The 26,395-nt window shown below is 41.0% G+C and overlaps 1 protein-coding gene across 4 annotated transcripts in view; it reads right to left on the bottom strand.

Moving 5' to 3' along the window:
- The window catches only part of LOC140734363 (uncharacterized), a 140,896-nt gene that overhangs the window by 49,342 nt on the left and 65,159 nt on the right, over window positions 1–26,395 (bottom strand). Inside the window, exon 1 of one of the 4 annotated variants that reach the window (XM_073058231.1) lies at window positions 9,844–10,127. The exons of the other annotated variants lie outside the window; for them this stretch is intronic. The gene's annotated coding sequence lies outside the window, so the exon portion shown is untranslated. Of the gene's footprint in view, window positions 1–9,843; window positions 10,128–26,395 lie in introns of those variants that run through there. 4 annotated transcript variants of the gene reach the window in all.

Raw genomic sequence — 26,395 nt, 5'->3', positions numbered from 1 at the left:
GATGGGAATGAGAGGCAGAGTTGAAGTGGGTGGCAACCAGGAGGTCCTGTCTATTGTGACGGACGGAGCGTAGGTGCTCGGTTGCCATGTCTCATTCAACTTTTATGATTCTCATAACTCAATACCTTATCTGACACCACATTTATTTAGTAAGTTACAAAGACAGCTTGTTTTCACAATGTTTTATGTATAGTCCTTCAGTTGAGATTCTCTGTCAAACAAAGAAAATTTGTTGCAGTAAGCATGTTAGCGCCAACTATGAAGAACATAAAAAATAGTAATTTATCAAACTATATTTGAAATATAGGAACCAGTTCCTTAAGGTTATCATAGCTGGGAGGTGGGGGTGGTAGAGAGATAAGCTCCCACTACCTGCCAAATGCTCTGAATGGCACAAATCTCAAAAAGCCTCTGGCAACCAGGTCCAGCCCCTGGCCCTCACGTGTGGTTTAGCTACGAAGTTCAACAGAACCATTTCTACTGACGGAAGAAGGGGCAAAGGCAGGTCATTAAAAAGGTGCCTTAAAACAAGACACTTTGGACAGATGGGGCTCATCAGCTGTGGTTGGCAGCTCATCTAGGAAAAGGAAAACTCTGATCTCAACCCTCCACTGCCTTGTGGCAACACTGACTCAAGGAGAAGGCTTCAGGAGCAAACCCCGAGAAGAATCCAGAGCTACAATCCTTAAGGAAGTCTTAAGTTGAGTTCAATGCCGATTGCCAATTCCTGCAAATCTGCTGGCGCAAAACTGTATCGGTTTCTGCTGTTTCTTTGGATTCATAAGCTGCATAGAGAGGGGGAGCCTGCTACCAGGGGCAATAGCTTGCTCTTCATTTCCTACTGCCCTGGCTTGCATAGACAGCTAGGACATAAAATCCAAGGTCGACCAGAATCAATAGAGGGCCTACTATTTGGAACCACAGAATATCGGTTTAGGCTAATTTTCCAGAGCAGAACGTTCCTGGCCCAGTAATAATAGCATTACCACATCTGATGAGTCATATGAGGTGGGTCATGCCCACAAAGTTTCAGTGGAGCAACTCTTAGGAGATGATGATCACCACACAATTTAGGTTCGCAATAATAGAAAAGCAGGAGCACTAATTAGAGGACTGGCAATTTAAAAGGGACAAATGCAGATCTGGCCCAGGTAAACTGGAACCAGAAGCTGAGAAGCAAAATTATAGCAGAACAATGGTGCAACAAGCAAACTGCTAGCTAGAGGAACTCAGCGTGTTGAGCAACACCAGTAGCAGGAAAGGAATTGTCAAAGTTTTGGTTTGAAACCCTGTAATCAGAACAATGGGCTGCCTTTATAAAGATGGCGCACATATCATTGGTGCAAATTCCCATGAGGAACAAAGAAAGAACAAATTGGACAATGAAAGAGATACAGAGACAGATAAAGCAAAATAAAAGAGATTGCTTATGGCAAGGGTCAGGATTGAAATACCAGTGGGAATCAAGCCGATTACAAAAGAATCTGAGTGGAATTGCAAACTGAGAGGCAAAGATGGTGTACTGGAAAAGATTAAAAGATTAGCCACCAACAAAAAAGGGAATCCACAGCATTCTTTTGGCATACAAATAATAAAAGACACAATAAAGACCAAATATCAACAATGTAATTTTCATGTTGTTACATGAAAAGAAGGCTTGCATTCTAGGAATTTTTAGTTGTGCTTCTTCCCAGTGAAGAAATCATAGGAAAGAAGCACAATAGAAGGACAAATTTGGGTTCCTGAAGATAAACAAAATAACATAGATAATGCCAGCAAGGTGTTACCGAGTTAGATAGTATAGATGTCAAAAAGTTATTTACAGTAAGAATCATTTAACTTTGAAGAGGGTCAAATATTATGTATATTACTCTGAAAAATGAATTTCAGAATATTAAAGTCAGCTTGACCGCTTAGTATAAAACTCAGTTCTAATAATTCCTCAGAGCTTGTACTTCAAGGAACAGAAGTTCATAACAGTACAGGTGCAGTCATAAAACGTGTCCCTGGCTGGAAGAAATTACTGGCCGTAATATTGAATAGAACATGAATTCTGTATTTCTAATTATACTTGTGTTTTCATGTACTTTTACCACATACTTTTAAGAAGCACTTCACAAGACCATAAGACATGGGAGCAGAATTCAGCCATATGGCACTTAGAGTTTGCTCTGCCATTCCATCAGGGCTGGTTTATTGTCACACTCAAACTCATTGCTCTGCCTTCTCTCCGCAACCTTTGACACTCCTAATATTCAAGAACTTGTGAACCTCTGCTTTAAATGTACCCAATGACTTGGCTTCCACAGCCATCAGTGGCATTGAATTCCACAGGTTCACTACCCTCTGGCAAAAGAAATTCTTCATCTATGTTCTAAATGGACATCCTTCAAGAGCCAGTTTTAATTGTTGCCATTATAAAAGCTTTTTGCTTATGCTCCTCCTATAGCTTTTATTGTTTGTGATCATCACCTTAGTTCAGAAAGCAACATTAAGCTCAATTAATCTAACCTTGTAGCTGAGATCCCTCATCCCTTGAACTATTCTTAAAAATCTTTTTTTTTACTCTTTATGAGACCTTCATAAAGCACAGTGATATAAATAGATGTAATATCCTAGGAGTCCCCAGTGCTTTTCTAACAGCGTAGTATCACTTTTGCACAGCTCTACACTATAAAATGCTGAACAAAATCCTTTCTAAATCCTTCCATTTTCAAAGCTTATGCAGAGTAACACATGCAGGCTGATAGTAATTAGAGATTTTTTTCATTTCTATGCCCAATTGTAGACAAACACCTACCATGTATACACTAAAATTGTTAGCGTTATTCACTGGATTTAATAATAACTGCGGTAGCTTTCTTTGATCCATGACAGAATGCCAGATCATCATTTCCATTTGCAATGAAGAGTGTTAACTGCCCACACAAAATTATTTTCAAATAAATTTTGCAATCTAAAGTCATTTACGATAGTTTAATTAAACAGCAGAAAAAGTTATCATCTGCAACAGTAATATGTTATTTTTAAACAAAGTTTCGGAAGCAAACTCCCTGCAAGGTGGGGAAAGAATTGTGTGTTTGGAAGTTCAATGTTAATGCAAAGCCTAAGAAAACAGTGCAAATTTCTGGCCTCTTTCAAACTTTACACACAGGATGTTTCAACTGCCCAACTCAAACTATTTCCTGCAATTCTCCTATCCATAAAATGAAGAAACATTGTGTTTTTTGTGTGACCTATGTTGAAATAGCAGCATAGCAAGAATTCTTAAACTCCCTCTGGGAGTGTGTACAAAAACATTTGCCTTGCAGTTTACATTTTGAACACAGAGACAGATTGTGCTGATTTCATCAGTGCTCTTTGACAATCCCTTGAATGTTTTGAAGAACTCGATTTGACATGGCTTGATTTATGACATGACATAGTTTGTTTTCCCTTTATTCTGAAGAACATCTAATTTTACTTTTCCTTGACAATTTTCTTTGTAAGTTGACCTGTAAGCTTTCAATTTGTGGCACCAGCTAATTGCTCGCCATGGCCAGGAAAACACCTTCAATTTATCCTACACAGTCAAGAAAACTCACCAATGACTCTACTTAGAGGAGGCTGAAGAGAGCTGGACTTTGTACATCCATACTTACATCATTCTGCATCATCCCCTTTGGTTACTGGGATTTTGGGACGGGGGTGGGGGGTGGCAGGATGAAGAAGCCTAGATTTGAACTACTCGTGCTACAATGCCACACTATCCATTTTATGAAATATTTGCTGGACATTCTGGGGTCACCAGGAGAAACTACCAGATTCAGTTTCACACAGTTAACATTCCCAGACACAAGGCCAAATGCCCCAAATGACAGCAGAGCTACAAAGTGTGCTGCTGCCAAATAATCAGTCACAGTATCTGGGAACAGATTATTGTCCGTATTCCTTTGCAAACTGCTACCCGAGGGCTAATGCACCACAGCGTAATTGGGTGTTGGGCTTCCTGATGAACAGATAACCAGGATGCACAACCGCTCCTCCTTCCAACATGGGTGCATCCCCAGGGCTGTGTGCTGAGCCCATTGCTGAACACTCTGCTCACACACGACTGCATGGCCAAACACCCGAGCAATCACATTGTCAGTTTCTCCCATGACACAACAATGGTAGGGTTCCTCATCAACAACCAACAGTGGAAGTGGAAGAGCTTAAGACAGAGTCCCAGACAAATACCCTCTTCCTCAATGTCAACAAGACAAAGATGATAATTATCACTTCAAGGGAACTCGCACCACTCACCCCTGTCCCTTTACACGGGCGGCACAGAGGTGGAAACGGCAAGCAGTTTCAAACTCCTGGGAGCGCACATCAAACACAACCTCTCATGATCCCAGAACACATCCTACACAGACAAGAACGTTCATCAATGCCTCTACTTCCTGAGGAGGCTGAAGGGAGCTGGATTTTGCACATCCACTCACATCATTCTGCAGATACGTGGTGGAGAGCAACCTAACAAACTGCATCACTGCTTGGAACAGAAGATGCCGGAATAGGGCCAGTAACATCATGAAGGATCCCACCCTGCTCACAGTCTGCCTGTCCCACTCCCATTAGTGAAGAGGTTACGCAGCATCTATGCCAGGACCAATAGACTCAAACACAGTTACTTTCCACAAGCAGCACGACCGATCAACACACCTGTACAGCCTAGCATCGCCTTATGGGCATACAATCAACGTATACAAGTTGTCTTAAGTACTTATATTTAATGCATTTTCTATTATGATTGTGTTCTTTACCTTTCGTGTTTTCTGTGCTGCATCGATTCAGATTAATAATGATTTGGTTCTCTTGTCTACAGAAAATGACATTAAACAACCTTGATGTATACATGTGGGGGGAAAAATTAAATGCTGCACATCTAAAAGTTTCAGGCAGCATAGCTTCTCTCAAGTCTTGAGCCAATCATAGAAGCCACACAAATTGTGAAAATGAAGAACTGCACATAACATAATGAGGCTTGAGGATGTTCAGTCACTGGCAGCATTTAAAACTGAAATAGATAGATTTCAGCATTTACAGGTTGAGTATCCCTTATCTGAAATTCCAGCCATACAAAAACCTCCGAAATCCAAACTATTATTATTATTTGAGTGCTGACATGACATCACAAACGGAAAATTCTGCAAGGTGTTGTGAAGGTTCCCAGGCGATACACAGGTCTCTGCGTGCCAGACAGTTCTGAGAAGTGACTTCATACATGTGATAAACAGAAGTTAACGAAAAATAGAAAAACACTGCATCAGGTGAAAAGTGAACACCTTGATTGTGAAAATCTCAAAAGAGTAGATTCGTCAGCCTCAGAGTGAACATACACCGCTTAACAGTATGCTGATTACAAAACAAGCAAAGATTATCACAACAAACTGAAAATTGAAGGTAACTGAATATTCAGAAGGCTGTTTGCAGAAATTTAAGAAAATCTAACATGCTGAATGTCTGCATCAGTACACGTGTGATGAACATGTGTAAGACAAAGACTGCTTACCAGTAGCACATAAATTCAGTCAGTAATGACGGTGATCCCAAGCTATCTCATTATACAGTATATTCCAAAATCTGAAAGAAATCCAAAATCTGAAAAATACTTCCAGAGTCGGGCATTTTGGATAAGGGGTACTCAACTTGTACTAGGAATCAAAGATTTTGCAGACATCCAGAAATAGCTTTAGAGGTATTGGATCAATAATGTTGAACTGTGGAGCTGATTCATGGGACTCAATGGACTATTCCAGCTTTCTCCTCTTTCTTATCTGTTTAAGCAAGGCACGTCAAGGCCAGTATTTAATGCCTATTCACAAAAACCTTTAAAGTGGTGGCCATGGATTGTCACCTTCAACCTCTGCAATCCTTGTGCTAAAGATACACCATCAGGCAGGGATTTGCAGGATTTTGATTCAGTAATTAAATGATCTAAGGTACAGCGATGTTGACTTGGAGAAGTACTTTGAGATGGTTCTCCTGTACACATCAGACTTCCAATATAACTCGGAGTCCTGCCATGTGCAGAAGTTCGCTGATGACACGGCCATAGTGGGGTGTGTCAGGAATGGACAGGAGGAGGAGTATAGGAAACTGATACAGGACTTTGTGATATGGTGCAACTCAAACTACCTGCGTCTCAATATCACCAAGACCAAGGAGATGGTGGTGGACTTTAGGAGATCTAGGCCTCATATGGAGCCAGTGATCATTAATGGAGAATGTGTGGAGCAGGTTAAGACCTACAAGTATCTGGGAGTACAGTTAGACGAGAAGCTAGACTGGACTGCCAACACAGATGCCTTGTGCAGGAAGGCACAGAGTCGACTGTACTTCCTTAGAAGGTTGGCGTCATTCAATGTTTGTAGTGAGATGCTGAAGATGTTCTATAGGTCAGTTGTGGAGAGCGCCCTCTTCTTTGTGGTGGCGTGTTGGGGATGCAGCATTAAGAAGAGGGACGCCTCACATCTTAATAAGCTGGTAAGGAAGGCGGGCTCTGTCGTGGGCAAAGTACTGGAGAGTATAACATCGGTAGCAGAGCGAAGGGCGCTGAGTAGGCTACGGTCAATTATGGAAAACCCTGAACATCCTCTACATAGCACCATCCAGAGACAGAGAAGCAGTTTCAGCGACAGGTTGCTATCGATGCAATGCTCCTCAGACAGGATGAAGAGATCAATACTCCCCAATGCCATTCGGCTTTACAATTCAACCACCAGGAGTAAGATATGTTAAAGTGCCGGGGTTAGGACTCAATGTATTTAAGTAAACTACTTAAGAACTTTTTAAAAGCTATTATTAATGCTTTTTGAGAGGGTGATTTTAGATGCATATCATATTTTTACTGAGTTAAGTATTGTATGTAATTAGTTTTGCTACAATAAGTGTATGGGACATTGGAAAAAATGTTGAATTTCCCCATGGGGATGAATAAAGTATCTATCTATCTATCTAAATGGTTACTGCCCTTGTCTTGTTTGGCAATAGACTGAGGACTCTTTTTGAAGTAGCTTTGACAAGTGGCTGCATCGCACTTTGCAGCTGGTATAGGCAGTAGCAGAGAGTCGAGTCGAGGCCTCCAACCTTTTTCTTCTCTCTAGCAATACTGATAAGATCAACGAACTTCATTAACCGTAGCTCTTACATTCAAGTCAAAGACATAGTCACACAGCCCAGACACCAGCCCGTGACAATGCTGACGTTTCAGTACCTCTACACTGGGGTTCATGGACCCCTCGAATAGGTAGCGATCCACAGCATAAAAAGTTTGGGAAACCCTGCTCTAACAAATCCCATTTTCCTCCCTCAAGACTGCTTCCTCTATACCTGTCAAGTGCCTAAATCTCATTGATTTTTACCTGAGTGATAAAAGTGGCAAGTGGAACTGTGTCAAATGCCTTGCTACATCATTTGTATTCTTTATCAAATGTTCTACCCTCATCAATACTGAATCTTCATTGTCCAATAGATTCAGTTAAGTTGGTTACATGCTGACAATCCACCATTAACCCATTCTTCTCAAAATGCTTCATGCTGATCCTCAATTTTATGTTTCACCTATTTTGGAGCTTGTTACCATTTTGCCTTTAATGATTACAGATATTTGAAAAGATGGCATTAAAATCTACTGTGAAGACTTCATTATTAGTTTTCAGGCCCAGTAGCTTGGGCAGACACTATAGTTCATTTGTGAACTGTAATCTTTTTCAACACAGTCCCACAATAATCCAAAATAGCAGTACATTCTCCACTCATGAAACAGAACTGATCACTGTCCCATGTGTACTGTCTTTCCTTTGGCAGGCAACTGCAGCATACATTACAAGTTATGATGCCTCGCTGATTTAACCACTTCAGCTAACTTGTTTTATGTAGCTTCAGAAAAATTGGATAGATGAATCACTGCTGCAACATTTGCGAAAAAGGATTTGACAGAAGGCTGTGCAAGCATCCATATTTTTGTTTTCTGTCAGTGAATTAACCTCCAGTGTACCTCAGATATTTTTAACGCAGGCCTAGAAACCACTGGTGGCAATGATAGTAAATGAATGTGTGCCTCTCTTGAATGATGCTCCTTAGGGTTATGGAAAGATGTAGTGTGGAAACAGTCACTTTGGCTCACACAGTCTTCACTGACCAGTAACCACCCATTTACACTAATTCTTTCCACATTGCCACTCAGCCTCAGAATCAACCACACACCTACACACTGGGGTAACTTAAGTGGCTGATTAACCTATCAACCAGCACATTTTTGGATGTGGGAAGAAACCGGAACACACAGAAGAAAGCCATGGTTACAGAGAAAACTCCACACAAACAACAACCGAGCTTGGGATTGTACCCAGCTCTCTGGCACCATAATTTGCAGCTTTATGAGACACACAAATCTTTAATCTATGTTTTTAATGCTTCTAGAGAAATGAACTCGACACAAAGCCACTGCTGCTCTGAGGTAGTCCATCTTTAGGAATCATTTTTAATACAATTACTGACTTTCAGGGCTACTGCAGGGTACAGAGAGAAGTCAACTATAATTCTACTGGACTTGGGGCACAAATAGACTAGACGAGGCAAGGATCACAGGCCTTTTACTCTTAAGGACCCAAGCAATGCAGCTACCATTTAAAAAAAAAATTCCAGATTTAAATTTTTAAAAAACATACAAGTTAAACAGGCATTGACCAGCTTTCATCACTCATTTCCAACACTATTTTCTGGTCTTTCTATAGAAGGAATCATTGAGCAAAATACAAACTGAAAATTAAGTTTTTGCACTGAAGTGAAAACTATTGTGCACTTCATTTGTTGAGGAAAACCAGAAGATACAAACTTTATGATTTGCCGAATTGGATTACTCAGAGCAGCTGACTGAGTAGCATTTACAAATGTACCCTATATTGAAGGTACTGTACATCTTTGCCTGTAATTCCTGAGTAATTCAGCAGAAACATTGTTACTTCAGTGCACTTGAAAAATACATTTGTTCATGTTAACTACTGCATTAAATAAAATTCAATGTGTATGAACCCATTGAAGATTTTGTTTAAAGATCTGAACGAATGCGACAAAATGTCAAAGTCTTTGGTTGCAGTATATTTATCTGGACTGTATAAAATCACATTTGAACCAATAGAATTTCCTCTTGTTCAATATTTGTGTGATACATTTACCAATGATACACTTGTAACCACAAGAATCTTGCTGCAATATATAGCTTAAAAAAAGCTTCCTCTAGCAACAACCCAAAATTTGCAGTGTGAAGTGTACAATTATACTTTTTGATGATTGATAATTTTAAGAAAATAGTAGTACAAACATCACTTTATGTTTCTTCTTTCCACGCCTTGTGGCGTATCGGGCGGCAACCTTGCCATTTCTTTAGCATTTGTCTGGTTTTTTTTTTACAAGGCTGAGTTGCTAGCGTGCCATGCAACCCAGTACAGATGGAAAGCGTAGAAGGAGCTGGCCAGATTTGAACTCAGGACCACTCACCTTGAAACCCGGTGTGGATGCCATTACACCACTGACCACGTACACCACTTACAAACACACTATTAATAGCAATGGACTTAACTTAAAGCACTTCAGGCACATAATTCATGAAACATACTTTGAAAGATTTTTTTTAAAGGGTAGAACTTTCTTTGTATAAAATAACAAATTGAAAATATTCATCTTAAGAATGAACAGGACAAATAAACTTTCTAATGGCAACCCAGATAAATACAAGTGAAGATGATGCTTTGTGTTGATCCCTGCACTTGCATTCGGCACTGAAAACTATAATTCTCTGATGCTGGCTCTACTTACAGTGGCAGTACAGCAAAATTCCACAAGACTCCAGCTTGTTCGTAGTCCTGCAACTCATTCACACATCTTGTCCAACTCTAGAAACCATTATCTTTTGCACTTTCCCTCTGAAACTCATGAACTGCACACCCTGAAGGCTGCTGTATTCCACTGAGAGGATTTCCACCGGAGGATATATAATCTGATATTGAGAAATTTGGAGGGAACTGTTCAACCACAAGCCAGAGACAGGGATATTGAAACGGCAAAATAACACAGAAAGAATTCAACTGGGTAACTCTGGTTCTTCGATTGGAACAACATCGAGCAGCAAACGGGAAACTTGCAGAACAATCGAGGCTTTTTTTTTGCAAGCTTGTTTCAGCCAATCATTGTGCATAAAACAAAAGAGTTTCCCTCGCTGTTTTTAAACTGAGTCCATTTCACCCTTTCATCACATTTGGTTCCAAATCAGATAATGATCATATTAGAGCCCATTTAAAAAAAAATCCTATTGTAATACAGGAACCGAGCTAGAAACAACAAGGAAACAATGTCCGGAAAAGGTTTTTAAAAAAGCGTGAAAAGTTATATAAATGCAAACCCTTCCTGTCGCCCAGAAGAATGTAAGAAATGAAGAGGGCTGCTGTCATCACGGCCAAAAGGAACTGAGACTTGAGTTCAATTAAGCTGTGGCCCCAAGCCAGCAGTCCTGGGTCTGAATCTAACAAAATGAACAGTTAAAAGTAACTAAAATGAACAAATCATGGGTTGTCTTCTGACTAACTTACATTTTCCTGATTTAACTAATGTCACTCATTATAGTTTCACTTATCCTAGCTTCATTTTCACTCACCAAAGGAAAAAAATCTGCAAAATTTACTTTCCAAGTGCAGACCATAACCAGCAATACAACTTCAATCAAATATACCTTCATCAAACCCTAAATATGGGAATATTAGTGTAATCCTTTGAATCGTCATTCCAAGCTTTTGTCTCATTCCAATTACAAATTATGACATGAATACTTAAATATACCTCAGAAGATCAATCCTGGGCCCAACACATTGAAGCAATCACAAACAAGGCATGCAGGCAGCTATACTTCTTTAGGAGTCTGAGGAGATATGATATATCACCAAAGACTTCTAGTTTCTTTAGAAGCTCGTGAAGATTTGGCATGACATCTAAGACTTTGACAAGCTTCTACAGATGTGTTGTGGAGAATATATTGATTGGCTGCATCACAATGTATGGAAACACCAACACTCTTGAAAGGAAAATCCTACAAAAAGTAGTGGCTATGGCCTAGTCCGTCTCGGGTCATTGACACAGAGCACCGTCACAGGAAAGCAGCATCCATCACCAGCTTGGTCATGCTCCCTTCTCGCTGCTGCCACCAAGATGATGATACAGGAGCCTTAGGACTCACACCACCAAGTGTAGGAACTTTTATACTCTTGAACCAGAGGAGATAACTTCACTCAGCTTTACTTGCCCCATCACTGAATTGTTCCTACAACTCACTTTCAAAGACTCTTTATCTCATGTTTCGATATTTATTGCTGATTTATTATGTATGTCGTTAAGATTTCTACTGCTATGCTGTGAGGTATTTTATGTTAGCAGTTTTCTGTAAAGCAGTGTGTCCTGCTGGAAAGTGTGTTTTGGTTTCAACTAAAGATAAGAGCCATTTTGTCCAACTTAGCCGATCAGGATTGTGGGATTGTAGAGAAGGTTCTAGAGAGCCGGGCAGGAGATTTCAGAAGGACAGTAGTCTGGTTTGGGGTCTTTTTTGGTGGGAGCTGCTAAGCAGGGCACAAGGGAAGATGCCGCAGAATGCTATTCGAAGGGTAGTCCCCATTGTAATAAGTGCTTTGTGCAGAAGAATGGCTCCAAGGAGGAAGGGCCAATATTCCAGACAGAGCCAGTTAATTTGAGATGGTCTTTGAGGGAAGTTCAGGCTGGGACGAGTGCTTTCACATAGACTGAGAGTCCAGCATGCAAGTAAAGTGATACACCCCCGACTACAGAAATAAGCTCCAACGTGAATTTAACTGTAATGGGCCCTTTTATTTTTCTCTGTAACTGTCAATTTGGTAAATATATTTCTGAATAATTTAATGTCAGTGTACGATTTGCTAGTTTTCTGGGCTACCGATAATTGTGTATGAACAGTATTTTCACAGCATTTGCTCAAATCGAGGTTCTTTTAATCGGAACATCCCAACTTTCCTGTTTGGTTGCACCCTAAATTATACTGACCCTAGACCTATATTGCTTATGAAAGGTGGCCTTCTCACCGCTGAGTCACGTGGCTGTTAGCAGTTAGCTAACAGGTCAACTTTGCATACGAGCCCTGGTGAGAGGGTTACAATTATTTTTACTTTTTCCTTTCTTTTTGTACAGTACTTGGATAGTTCGCTGTCTTTTACACACTGTTGGCGTGGTCTTTCATTGACTCTGTTGTGGTTATTGGATTTATTGAGCGTTCCCGCACAGAAAGGAATCTCAGGGTTGTATATGGTGACGTATATGTACTTTGATGATAAATACACTTTGAACGTTGGTCTCGCAAATTTCTACAGATGCACTGTGGAGAGCATTCTGACTGGCTGCATCACTTCCTGGTATGGAGGCTCCGACGCAAAAGGTTGCAAGAGGCTGCAGAGGGGTTGAAGACTTGGCCAGCTCCATCATGGGAAATAGGCCTCTCCACCAGCTAGGGCATCTTCAATAAATCAGCGTGCATCATTGCTGTTCCGTTCTGTGACTTGCAGCACATCTGGCAGCAACCTTGCTGTTCCTTTAGCAATTTTGTCTGTTTTTTTAAAAAATGAGGCCAAGTTGCTAGCTCAACAGTCAACCCAGCACGGATGGAAAGCTTGCAAGGAGCCAGCTGGATTTGAACCTGGGACCACTGACCAGTGCGGATTGCACTACCCCAACAGCATCATTAAGGAACCTCATAATCTGGGACATGCTCTCTTCTCATTACTATCAGGAAGAAGGTCCAGGAGCCCAAAGAAGTCCACTTAACATTTTAGGAACAGATTCTTCCAGTCAGATTTCTGAAAAGTCCAAGCACACTACCTCACTCTTCTGTACTATTTATTTTATTTCTTAATTCTCATTTTTAATGTCTTGCACTCTACTGCTGCCACAAAACAAGAAATTTCACTACTTCTGTCAGTGATAATAAACCTGATTCTGATTTTTAAAAAAACAGCTATTATATTAGTTTCAGGAATCCTCATCTCATAATGTCAGAATAACTATATAGAAGAATACAGCCCTTAATGCAAAATAACTTTTAAACACAGTGGATGTGATAAAATAAAGACTTTTAATTGCTTCTTTAATCACTGCAGCTCCAAAATGTAACCAGTGCTAATCACAAAATCTCAGGTTTAACCCTTAACTTGTTAGCAGCAATATTTAAATTGCAGGAGCTAGGGTAAGATTTTTTTTTAAAAGCTGGAAATACAATTCCTTGTCATAATTTAGTACCCTTATATAAGAGATAACCTATTTATGTATAACAAAAATAGAATTGCAATAAACTATTTTACAAGTTGGAAGAGATATTTTATGAAAAATATTAAAGTGAGGTAAACATAAGCATGAGAAATTCTGCAGAAGCTGGAAATCCAAAGCAACAAACACAAAATGCTGGAGGAGCTCAGCAGGCCAGGCAGCATCTATGGAAAAAAGTACAGTCGACGTTTCAGGCCGAGACCCTTCGGTAGGACTGAAGAGGAAGTGGAAAGACGCCAGAATAAAATGTGGCGGGAGGTGATGGAGGTTAGCTAGAAGGTGATAGGTGAAGCCAGGTTGGTGAGACAGATCAAGGCTGGAGAAGGAGGAATCTGATGGGAGAGGAGAGTGGACAATGGGAGAATGGGAAGGAAGAGCAGCCCAGAGGGAGGTGATAGGCAGATGAGAAGAGGTAAAAAGACAGTGTGGGAAGCATAAGAGGGGAGGGGGAGGGAATTTTTTTTTAAACCAGGTGAAATCGACACTCATGCCATCAGGTAGTAGGCTACCCAGATGGAATACACAGATGGAGGGTGGCCTCATCTTGGCACAATGAGGCTATTGACTGACAAGTCGGATTGGAAACGGAATTAGAATTAAAAGGCTTAGCCACCGGGTAGTTCTGCTTTGGGTGGATACAGCAGAGGAGCTTGACGAAGCAGTTCCCCAAATTGCAATGGGTCTCATCAATGTACAGAGTCCACATCTGGAGCGCCAGACACAATAGACAACCCCAGCAGACTTGCAGGTGAAGTGTTGCCTCACCTGGAAGGAGGACTGCTTGGGGTTGTGAATAGAGGCGAATGGGCAAGTGCAGTGCTTTGGCCGCTTGCAGGGATGAGTGCCGGGAGGGAGATTAGTGGGGAAGGACTAATGGACAAGGGAATCACAGAGGGAGCAATTCCTGCAGAAAGCAGCACGGGGGGTGGGGGGAGGTAAAAATATGTTTTGTGATAGTATCACTTTCTGGAGTTGGCAGAAGTTTTGGAGGATGATGTGTTGGATGCAGAGGCTAAACAAATCTGGCCAGCAACAAGGCTACATCATGAATAAGAATGCCAGCATTATTATAAATGGAAGGTAGGTGAGAAAATTATGTCACAGTATCTTCGATGTTAAAATAGACCACAGGGAATCTAAAATGAAGCTGGGATAGATCAGGATTTTCAAACAATGAATGCAACAAATAAAACAGCAAATAGTATAGCTGGATTAAAACAGACAAAAGACTAATAAGCACATTAACAATCATTGCCCAATAAACTTAGCAGAGGCAGAGCAGCAAGACTGCCTCCTAGTGTCAGCATTGAGGTAAAAGCTGGAGAGACTGAAGATAGGAGTAAAACTCGGTTAATCAGGCATGCTTGGGACTTTGGTAGTGCCCAAGTTACAGATTTTTCAGTCTACTGGATGTAATTAAACAATTATTTAATTGACATTTTTAGAAATCACAATGTAAAATAGTATTATTAAATTAACAGTGAACATGGAAACGTTTAAGCCAGTTCAGCAACTGGTGCCTGGCAAGAGTAGAGCGAGTGCAGGAACTGGGATCCCAATGTCTTTCAAGGCTTTGCATACCATCGCCGATTGTGTTAATTACCAGCCAAACAAACTAACTGCATAAATGGAGAAATACAAATCATGGTCAGTAGGATGTGAAAGACAACCAGGTTAAAACATTCGAACTTTACATATGAGTTAAACCACATTGCAATGCGTCTCTCACTGCTAACCCTGAACAGAGCCCCTTGTAAAGGGAGACATTCAGTTTCCTCATTCTCCCAAGAATAAGAAAATCAAACTCAACACAAAACTATACCAGAATTCAAACAAACCATGGAAAATAGATTCTTGAACTCAGTCCAAACAGGGGCTTTCCTCAGTACAAGGACACAGCCGTTAAGAGACACAACTGCTTGCTAAACCTGAAATCTATTTAATAGAGTCCACATTCCAATGGTCTAGGAGACTTCAGCATATCCATGAAGAGGAGATTTATGCAATTCCTGAAACTGTTTATATTGAACATTTTCTCACATATTTCAGATGGATAAGCTGGCCAAGTCAAATTTCTAAGAATCAGATCCACAAGACGGCCCAGATGAATAATGAACTTTCACCTTTGCAAACTGGGGCAAATTCAAGCAACATTACGTGAAGCACATTTGAAGCCACTTCAGTTTAGTTACTGGTAATCAAAACTCCACAACTCAAATTACGCCTCACTCTGGCAGCCAGGTGCTTGACCTTTGTTTGACTAAGGGCATGTTGGAAGCAGCACAAGGTAGATCTAAAATAAAAATGATGAGGTGCTGGTATAAAGCAGCTGCAGTGCAGGAATACATAAATGCTAAACAGTGAAGCTGAAATTTCATAACCGAAAGCTGAAATCATAGCACAGCAGCTGTGACTGCTGGTGGACAATTAGACAGCTGAGAGTAGGTGGGTACTCAATGCATATCTCCACCCTCAACATTGCAGGGCCCAGAACATGAATACTAATGGATGAAGCGTTTCCAACCACATTCATCCAGAACAGCTACTAAATGGTTCTTCATGCTGTCCCAACCATCACTGATGTCTATCTTCAGTCAATTTAGTTCACTCTTCGTGAGAAGGCTGAGTGCACTGGATACAGCAACGACTCTGGAACTAGAAAACATATCAGCTGTCGCACTGAAGATCTGTACTTAACAATAACCTGCATCAGGAGGCAAGTTGCTCCTATGTAGTTACAATGCTGGCATCTACCCAACAATGAGGAAAATTATCCAGGTACATCCTGTTCATAAAAAGCTGAACAAATCCAGCTTGGTTTTATTGTAGTCTGGTATTCTATCAATCAACAGCAAAATGAAGGAAGCTGCCATAAGTTAGACAACAACATTCTATCTACTAGGACCCAGCTGGGTTTTGCCATGGTCTCTCAGCATAGACCTCATTACAGTATTGGTCTCAAGGGGATTCGAGTCCGGCCGTCGGGCAGCAGGAGAAGCTGGACTGGGTTTGAAAGAGCTGACCTGGGTGGAGACCGTATTGCTGCCTGCTACTCAGAGGCACTGAAGTTCTTCAAGTTGGCGCGAAGGCCGTATGTAGTAAAACCGTGAGTGATTGTCTAGGCCACTTTTTTGTGATTGCAAGACCCTGTTGGACATTGATTGCACAGACCTGCTTCCCTTGTTTGGTGGGGGGCACAGGTGGCAAGGCAGCAGTGTACCCTTGGTGGTAGCTAGGACTTGGCCTCAGGCTTGGGCTGAAGCATGGTGTCCAGGCTTGGTTCTGGGTGGTCTCTCCCAGTGCTTCCTCCAGTGGTGGATCAGTGGAATTACAGGCTGGCCTGCTGGTAACCTTCAATTTGCGGGACTTGTTGCTCAGCGACTTGGTCTAAAAATGTATGTTCTTTATTTTCTGCCCTTTCTCGTCATTTTGAATGCATGTGTATGTTTTTGCACCTTGGCCCCAGAGGAACACGATTTCATCTGGCTGCATCATATATGGTTTGAATGACAATTAAACTTGATTTGATGGATCAAAGAGCAGAATTCCACAGGTGAGAGTGACTGCCCTTCACATCAACGCACTATTAGGGTATATTCTGGTATTCTGAAATCGATAGATAGCAAGGCAATACATTCTAGTATTTGAACATAAGAAATAAGAACTCCGCCATTCAATAAGATCATGGCTGGTCTGACCATGGACTCATTTCCACCTACCTGCCTTTTCCCCATTACCCCTAATTCCCCTACTAGATAAAGCTCTATCCAACCTTGCCTTAAGTATATTTACTGAGGTAGCCTTCACTGCTTAATTGGGACAGAATTCCACAGATTCACCACTCTCTGGGAAAAGCAGTTCCTCCTCACCTCCGTCCTAAATCTTCTTCCCCAAATCTTGAGGCTATGTCTCCTAGTTCTAGTCTCACCTACCAGTGGAAACAACATTCCTTCCTCTATCTTATCTATCCCTTTCATAATTTTATACAGTTCTATAAGATTTCCTCTCATTCTTCTGAATTTTAGCGAGTATAGTCCCAGGCAACTCAATCTCTCCTCATATTCTAACCCTCTAATCTCTGGAATCAACCTGGAGAACTTCATCTGCACCGTCTCCAAAGCCAGTACATCCTTCAAGTAAGGAGACCAGAACTGTATGCTGTACTTGAGGTGCGGCCTTCTACAGTTGCACCATAACCTCCCAGCTCTTAAATTCAATCCTTCTAGAATGAAGGACAACATTCCATTTGCCTTCTTGATCGCCTGCTGCAATCTTTTACCATTTAAATAATAATCTTTTCCATTTTTTCCTCCAAAGTGGATGACCTCGTATTTAACAACACTGTATTCCATATGCCAGACCCTCGCCCACTCACTTGACCTATCTATATATCTCTCTGCAGACTCTGCACAATTTGCTTTGTCACTCAATTTAGTATCATCTGCAAACCACGCTCAGTCCCCTCTTCCATCGGTAATATATATCATGAACAACTGCAGGTCTAGAACTGACCCCTGCAGCACACGACTCACCACTGATTGCCGACCAGAGTAACACCCATGTATCCCAACTCTCTGCTTTCTATTAGTTAACCAATCCTCTAACCATCACCCCCAACTCTATGCACCTTCATCTTATGGAGTCGTCTTCTATGCGGCTCCTTTTCGAATGTCTTCTGGAAATCCAAGTTATGAAGGGGATGTGCAATTCCCTGGATGAATGCACCACCATCAATACTCAAGGAGCTCAAGGCCCTCAATGATAAAGTAGTCTACTTGATTAGCACCACATCAAACATGCTAAGTGTTCATTTTCTCCATTACTGGTACGTCATGTCTCTAGTGCTTACCTGTACAAAATGCACTACAGTTACTTGCTTAAGTTACTCTGGCAGCACCTTTCAATCCCATGACCTCTACTAATAAACAAGTCACAGAGGGCAGGTGCATGGGGTCAGCAGCACTTCCAGCTGAGTAACCCATCACTGCACACCCCCCACCCCAATTTTCAAAATGATATGTCGATCCTTGAGCATCACGAAGTCCCAATCCTGGAACTCTCAATAAAGTTCTCCAAGGAGGCTGCTCATCACAACCTTCTTGAGGCAATAAATGTTCATGTTGCCATGGACACCCAGATCCCAAAAATATAAAGGTTGTGGTTAATATTAGGTGTAAGGAGGAGAGTGGATTAGTAAAAGTTCCACAGCTGCATTTATATTCAAACAAATTCTGCTGCTCGAGTTACCTTCAGGTAGAGTTATTCCCAATGAATTCACTACAAAATAAATGCATGCTTGGAAAATTCCAGCAGATTCCTATTTGGGTTTGCAGCCATCTGTGCAACATCCGAGTACCTTCACCAAGGAAGCAGCTCACAATGACCTTGGAACGTAGAAGAGTACAGTACAGGAACAAGCCCTTCAGCTCACAAACCAAATTGGTGATCAAACGTGTAACTAAACCCGTGGTTCCCAACTTTTTTTTTTAATGACATGGACCAATACCATTAAACAAGGGGTCCGTGGACCCCAGGTTGGCAACCCCTGAACTAAACTACTCCCTTCTGCCTATACAATGTCCATATCTTTTGATTTCCTGCAGATTCTCTCCATTGACAGCAGCAGGTGCATAAAGGTGAAGATCATCGGGGACACCAGTCACCTCAACCATGAACTGTTTCAGTTGCTTCCTGGCAGCATTAAAGCCAGGACCAACAGGCTACGAGGCAGCTTCTTTCTACAAGCCATTAGACTTTTAAATTCACATGTCTGCACATTGCGATGGAGTCATAACACAAAGATCTTTACTCCCTCACATTGTGGGATGGATGTAAGAATTAAATAAATTAAATTCAATAAATTTCAATTCAATTTCAATTCATTCATGAGCCCCAAGAGCTTTAGTCATATTTGTCTCCACACAACCCCTGGTAGCACAGTCCAGACTCTCAACTCTGTTTTTCTTGCCTCCTCTCACCTTAAATGCATGATCTGTCATATTAGATATTTCACCCTGGGGAAATGATACTGCCTCCCTACTCCACCTCTGCCTTTCATAATCTTATGAGCTGTGTTCTGCTAAGCATTGTGACCATGCTAGATTGGCACAAGACTATGAGGTGACCCTTGCAGACTACCCCCAGCGCACCCCTGGGTGCATTGGTCATTAATGCAAACGGCGCATTGCACTGTATGTATACGTGAAAAATAAATCTGAAGGCTGTACCCTTGATCAGCTGTCCAGTCGGCCTCCATCACACCAGAGAAAACAACCCAAGTCGGTCCAACCTCTCCGAGCACATGCCCTCTAATCCAGATAAATCACTGTGCGCCCATGCAAAGCCCTGACATTCTTTTAATGCGGAGTGACCAGAATTGAAAGCAATACTTCAGATGTGACTTAAGAGTTTTATAGAGCTGCACCAAGACTTCCTGACTCCTGAACCCAATTGCTTGACTAATAAAGGCAAACATGCCATTTTCCTTCTTTTCCATCCCATCAACCTGTGTAGCCACTTTCAGGGAACTATAGACTTGGACACCCAGATGTCTCTGCCATGAACCGTGCACTGTCCTCGTATATTTGATCTCCCATAGTGTAAAAGTTTGCAAGTGGCTCAGTTAAACTTCATCTGCCATTTTCCTGTCCTTATCTGCAACTGATCTGTATCCCACTATATCCTTTGGCAGCCTTCTACACCATCTACAGGTTATTTATATATATCATAAACTACAGAGATCCCAGTACCAATCCCTGAGGAATATCACTCGGCACAGACATCCAGCCAGAACAAGTTCCAACGACCACGACCCAATATAGTGGGCAAGCCAATTCTGAGTACAAACTGCCAATCGCACCTTCAATTTGGACATTATTTATGTTTTCTTGGCTCAGCAGCTGCATAAAAGTGAACCTTCCACAGATCACGCACTTACACTTCACAGTCAGCATGTCCTTGATCACGAAGGAAAGCTCAAGATGGCATTCACTGGAGTTCAGGAGAATGCGAAGTAATCTTATAGCCAATGACCTTATCATTCTATATTTTTGTTAATAGGGTTAAAGGTGGGAGGATGTCTCGCCTCTTGGAAAAGTAGGGCAGATAGCATAGCCTCAAAATTAAGAAGTACTCATTTAAAACTAAGAGGGAAAAAAAACACCGTCTTAAATGCCTTCAGCATTTCTTGTCCAAAAAACTTGTGGAGGCTGAATACTTAAATATGTTCAAAGCAGACATTTTTTTTAAATCTGGGAGAGAATTAATTATTATGGGATTGGATAAGAAAGTGTAGTTAAGATTGATTAGCTATGATTTCATTGAAATGCTAGGCTAGGCTTGAAGATTTGGATGACCTACCCCTGATCTTGTTTCCAATGCTTGTAGCAAACTAACCAGATTAACGCTAATCCATCGAGAGGAAGTGGGGATTTTATAAAGCAACAATATAGGACTATGGATATGATGTGCACAAAACTGCACATGCAATGGAAGGAACTTAGCAAATTGTTTTGCCAGATCAGGCAGGCATTGCTATATAAAATTTGTAGCAGTTAAGACAACAGGACCATAAGATATAGGAGCAAAATTAGGCCATTTGGCCCACTGAGCCTGCTCCATCATTTCATTACGGCTGATTCATTTCCCTCTCAGCCCCAGTCTCCTGTATTCCTTCATGCCCTGACTAATCAAGAAACTATCATCCTTCGCCTTAACTATACCCAATGACTTGGCACCCACAGCAGACTATGGCAACGAATTCCACACTTTCACAACTCTCTGGCTAAAGAAATTCCTCATCTCCATTCTAAATGGACATCTCTCTGTTCAGAGGCTGCCCTCTCAGGTCTTAGGCTTCCCCCACCGTGGGAAACATCCTCTCCAAATTTACTTTATCGAGGCCTTTCAACATTCGATACGTTTCAATGAGACCCCCCCCCATTCTTCTGAATTCCAGTGAGTACAGGCCCAGAGTAATCAAATGCTCCTCATACAAGCTTTTCAATCATGGAACCATTTTTATGAACTTTTTCCAATTTTAGCACATCCTTTTTTTCTTAAAAAAAAAAGGGCCCCAAACTGCTCACAATACTACAAATGAAGCCTCACCAGTGCCTTATAGAACCTCACCATTACACCTTTGCTTTTATATTCTAATAATCTCAAAATGAAAGCAAATATTGCATTTGCCTTACTCACCACAGACTCAACCTGCAAATTAACCTTTAGGGAATCCTGCAGAAAGACTCAAAGGTCCCTTTGCACCTCAGAATTTTTAAATTTTCTCTCCATTCACAAAATAGTCTACACTTTTATTTCTTCTCCCAAAGTGCATGACCATACACTTCCCAACACTGTAGTCCATCTGTCACTTCCTTGCCCGTTCTCCTTATCTGTCCAAGTCCTTCCATAACCTCTCTGATTTCTCATCACTACTTGCCACTCCACCTATCTTCATATTGTTCACAAACTTGGCCATAAAGCCAACAATTCTTTCATCCAAATCACTAACATACAACTTAAAAGCAGTCCCAAAACAGACCCCTGTGGAACACCACTAGTCACCGGCAGCCAATCGAAAAAGGCTCCCTTTATTCCCACTCTTTGCCTCCTGCCAATCACCCAATGCTCTATCCACGGCTGGTATCTTTCCTGTAATACCATGGTCTCTTATCTCATTAAAAAGCCTCATGTGAGGCACCTAGTCAAAAGCCTTCTGAAAATACAAGTACACAGCATCCACCAATTCTCCTTTTTCCATTCTACTTGTTATTTCTTCAAAGAATTCTAGCAGATTTGTCAGGCAAGAATTTCCCTTGAGGAAACCATGCTGACAACTGCCTATTTTATCATATGCCTCCAATTATCCCCAAGCCACATTCTTAACAATCAATTCCAACATCCTCCCAATCAGAGATCAAACTAAATGTCTGGTAATTTCTTTTCTTCTGCCTCTCTACCTCTTGTAGAGTGGTCTTCCAGAACCTAGTGGTTCTTGAAGGATTATTACTAATGCCTCCACAATCTCTCCAGCCACCTCCTTGAGAACCCTGCAGTGTAGACCATCTGTTACAGGTGAATTATCTACCTTCAGACCTTTCAGTTTCTCAAGCACCTTCTCCGTAGCAATGACAAATTCACTCACTTCTGCCCTCAACATTCCTGAACCTCTGGTATACTGCTAGTGTCTTCCGCAGTGAAGACTGATACAAAATACTTATTCAGTTCATCCGCTATTTCCTTGTTCCCCCATCACTACCTTTGAAACATCATTTTCCAGCAGTCCAATACCAACTCTTAACGCTTTTGTTCTTTGCATATCTGAAGAAACTTTTGGTATCTTCTTTAATCTTATTGGCTCACTTACCTTCATATTCCATCTTTTCCTTCTTTATGACTTTCTTAGTTGACTTCTGTTAGTTTTTAAAAGCCTCCCAATTCTCTAACTTCCCACTAATTTTTGCTCTATTATATACCCTCTCTAGCTTTTATATTGACTTTGACTTGTTAGCCACTGTTCTGTCATCCTGCCTTTAGAATATTTCTTCTTTGGGATGTATCTGTCCTGTGCCTTTTAAGTAGTTCCCAGAAACTACTGGGAGTGCTGCTCTGCCATCATCCCTGCTGGTGTCCTCTTCCAATCAATTTCGGCCAGCTCCACTCCCATGCCTCTGTAATTCCCCTTACTCCACTGTAATACTGATGCATCTAACTTTAACTTCTCAAATTGCAGGGTGGATTCTATCATATTATGATCGCTGCCTCCCAAGGGTTTCTTTACCTTAAGCTCTCAATTCTTGTTTGGAAAACACTCAATCCAGAATAGCTGAACCCCTAGTGGGGTCAACCATGAGCTTCTCTAAAAAGCCATCTCATAGCCATTCTATAAATTCCCCTCTTGGGATCCAGCACCAAACTGATTTTCCTCAATCTACCTGCATATTGAAATCCCCCGTGACTATTGTAACATTGCTCCTTTAACATGCATTTTCTATCTCTCGTTGTAATTTGTAAACCAGATCTCTGGTACTACTTGGAGGTTCTGTGTACAACTCCCATCAGGGTCTTTTTACCGTTGCAGTTTCTTAGCTCGATCCAAACCAATTCAACACCTTCCAATCCTATGTCACTTTTTATTTAATGACTTGAGTATTTTTAAAAACCAACAGAGCCACACCACCCCCTCTGCCTGTCCTTGTGACTCAATGAGTATCCTTGAACATTAAGCTCCCAGCTATAATCTTTTTTCAGTTACAATTCAGTGAAGCCCACAACATCATACTTGCCAATCCGTAACTGTGCTACAAGTTCACCTGTCTTATTTCATACATTGCGTGCATTCAAATATAACACCTTCAGTCCTGCATTCATCAGTCTGTTTGATTTTGTTGCCATAAGAGAGATGGTAAACCAACACATTAGCAAGAATTGTAGTTGCATAAACATTCCCAATATTAAATGGAATCTAATTTGTCAGACAAGGGCAGGAGACAATGGTGGACTGACTGGAAGCCCCTTCAGTCTGCCAATGACTAATAGATATTCCTGTATATTCCTATATATATATATATAAGAAGGGAGAGTGGAGGGAGTGGGAAGCACCAGGGAGACAGTCGGTAATAATCAATAAAACAATTGTTTTGAATCAAATAACCTTGCCTAGGTGTGTCTGCAATCCCTCACCCTGGCACCTGTCCCACACTCCTCCCATGATGCTCCATTCTTACCATTCACAACATTCTTTGCCGTCACCAGATTTACAGATTTGCTCTCTGTGCCACGTGAACAAATACAGTTCTATGCAAAAGTCTTGGGCACTGTAAGACTTCTGCATAGTTTCCACAAAAACTGCCCTCTGCCACAGATGATTATTTTCAGTTTCCTCTATGATCCCTGAAATTGCATCTCATGCCCCACTGGACTCTCTGTCCCAACTAAACTACTGACTAGATCTATCATTACTATCCCTCTAAGAATAAAACCTCACATGACCTCTGGAAATCACCACTCAGTTTCAAGTTCCTAAATTTCTTAATTATGTTTTTGCCTCCCAAGTTCACATTTTCCCTCAAAACACTAACTATCATCTTCCAATCATTCATTGCTCCACCACAATGCTGAAGTTCCTCTCAGCAATCTCCATATGCAATGTTAACCACTCCGAACCATCCTTGGCTCGATGTTCTTCTCCACAACTAGCTATTCACCCTCATCCCCAACATCCTCACTTTCTTTGGAATATCTTTTTAAAATTAAAGGCTCAAAATAATTGTAGACTTTTTAAGCAGGAAAGCAGTTACACACACGATTGCCAAATTCAATCCCAACCATAAGATAATAGCCAACACTATGCAGTTTATCATATTCGTATCTGCTTCTGGAACAAATTTTTAGCAGATGTTGTACAGCATTGATTGTAAATGTAAAAACATATCAGCAATTTGAACAATAAAACTGCTGGTCTGTGAAGTTAATGGCTTTTTGTTCATATTTGCGCAGTTACCAAATTCACCAATTTGACTTGGTATGTTCTTAATTGTATTTTCTAGTTTAAAGCACAGAACAAGGCATGAACAGGACATCTGACTTGTTATCAAAGCAAATTAAATAAAAATCTAGGAGGCTAATTATTTACTGTACAGTTGCTTTGAGGTAACCTTCCATTTTAAAAATGCAGTCTGGAGCAAGGACAAACCTTGATTCTATCATTAATACAGTTGGTCACATGACCCTGACAAATGACAGCGACTGAAGCCAAAGTAATCCTGCAAAGCTGAGGTGATGTCAAAGAAAAACCTGAAGACAGACAAAACAGGGCAGTTAGTTTTAAGCATCTGAGTAGCAAAAACTATAGGCTGAAAGTTAGCATCGGTACAAGTGACGCTTATCAGTGACTCCTTTACTTGCATTTTTAGAAACAGCTCTATTTCTATCTTTGACATTTCTTTTTCCCCCCTTTTCAAGGTACTTTTGAAGACCCTGACCTGGAGTTACACTCTGATTTTGGTTCTTTGTGAAAGTCAAGGGGGACAAAGCTAGATGAAATAAAGAAAAAGATCTGAAACCATCTGATGAGTTTTTACAGGTCTGATGATATGATCAATAATTTCTACATGGTGAGTCTCCTGACATAACGCATTTACATTAATTAAAATCCCTTATCAAATTACAATAGTTTTGTTAATCACAAACTAACCAATGTTCACAAAAATAAAGCTAGATTACAAGATGACATGAAGGTAATACATGCAGGTCAACAATCTAAACTGATTTTGGAAAACCATTTAGTATCAATATTTTCATGCCATATTTCTTAACCGCGGATATCAAGGCGTTGAGGAAAAATCTATAGTGAACCAAAACACCACAATAAAAAGGATAGGAAACTTGAAAGAAGGATTAGAACAACTAAAATGTGCTAAAATGTCAAATTTAACCATTGATTCAGATTTATCACCTGTACAATGAAACATACAATAATTTTCATTAACAACTAACACAACTAAGGCCAAGAGCGTCATCCACACATTCCGGTGCCAATACCACATGACCACAATACCCTGCGGAACAGCACAGAATACGACCGATCCAAACACAACTAACAAAACAACAGCAGGATTAATCCCTTTCTTCCCTCCCAGGCACACAAACAGTCCTGCAACTCCAGGACAGGCCTCCAGTTTCCAGGTTTCATCCTCCGTATTTCAGAACTACCTTTGGGCTCCAACCTTCGATATTGATCCCTGGACTAGCCAACGACAGGACTTTGATCTCCAGGCTTGAAGTCAGGATGCGCCAGCTGACTGGTCCTCATGCCATCACCTCAGATGGACATCTAATCCAGGGACCCATCAACCTGGGACAGCCCGACATCTATTTTTGCTTCAAATTATTTCAAATAATCTTCATAAGTACTTGCCACAGAATAACAAGTAGAACTGAATAATACAATAACTATGAAAACACACAGTCAAATACAGGAAAGGGAAGGGCTCTCCAATGCCCTCAGCATTAATCTGAAAGGATATGGAGGTTC

Source organism: Hemitrygon akajei, chromosome 10 (assembly GCF_048418815.1).
Source record: "Hemitrygon akajei chromosome 10, sHemAka1.3, whole genome shotgun sequence".
In the NCBI taxonomy this organism is placed as follows: domain Eukaryota; kingdom Metazoa; phylum Chordata; class Chondrichthyes; order Myliobatiformes; family Dasyatidae; genus Hemitrygon; species Hemitrygon akajei.
The sequence above is the reverse complement of the archived record's forward strand: the minus strand, read 5'-3'. Positions and strand labels throughout refer to the sequence as shown.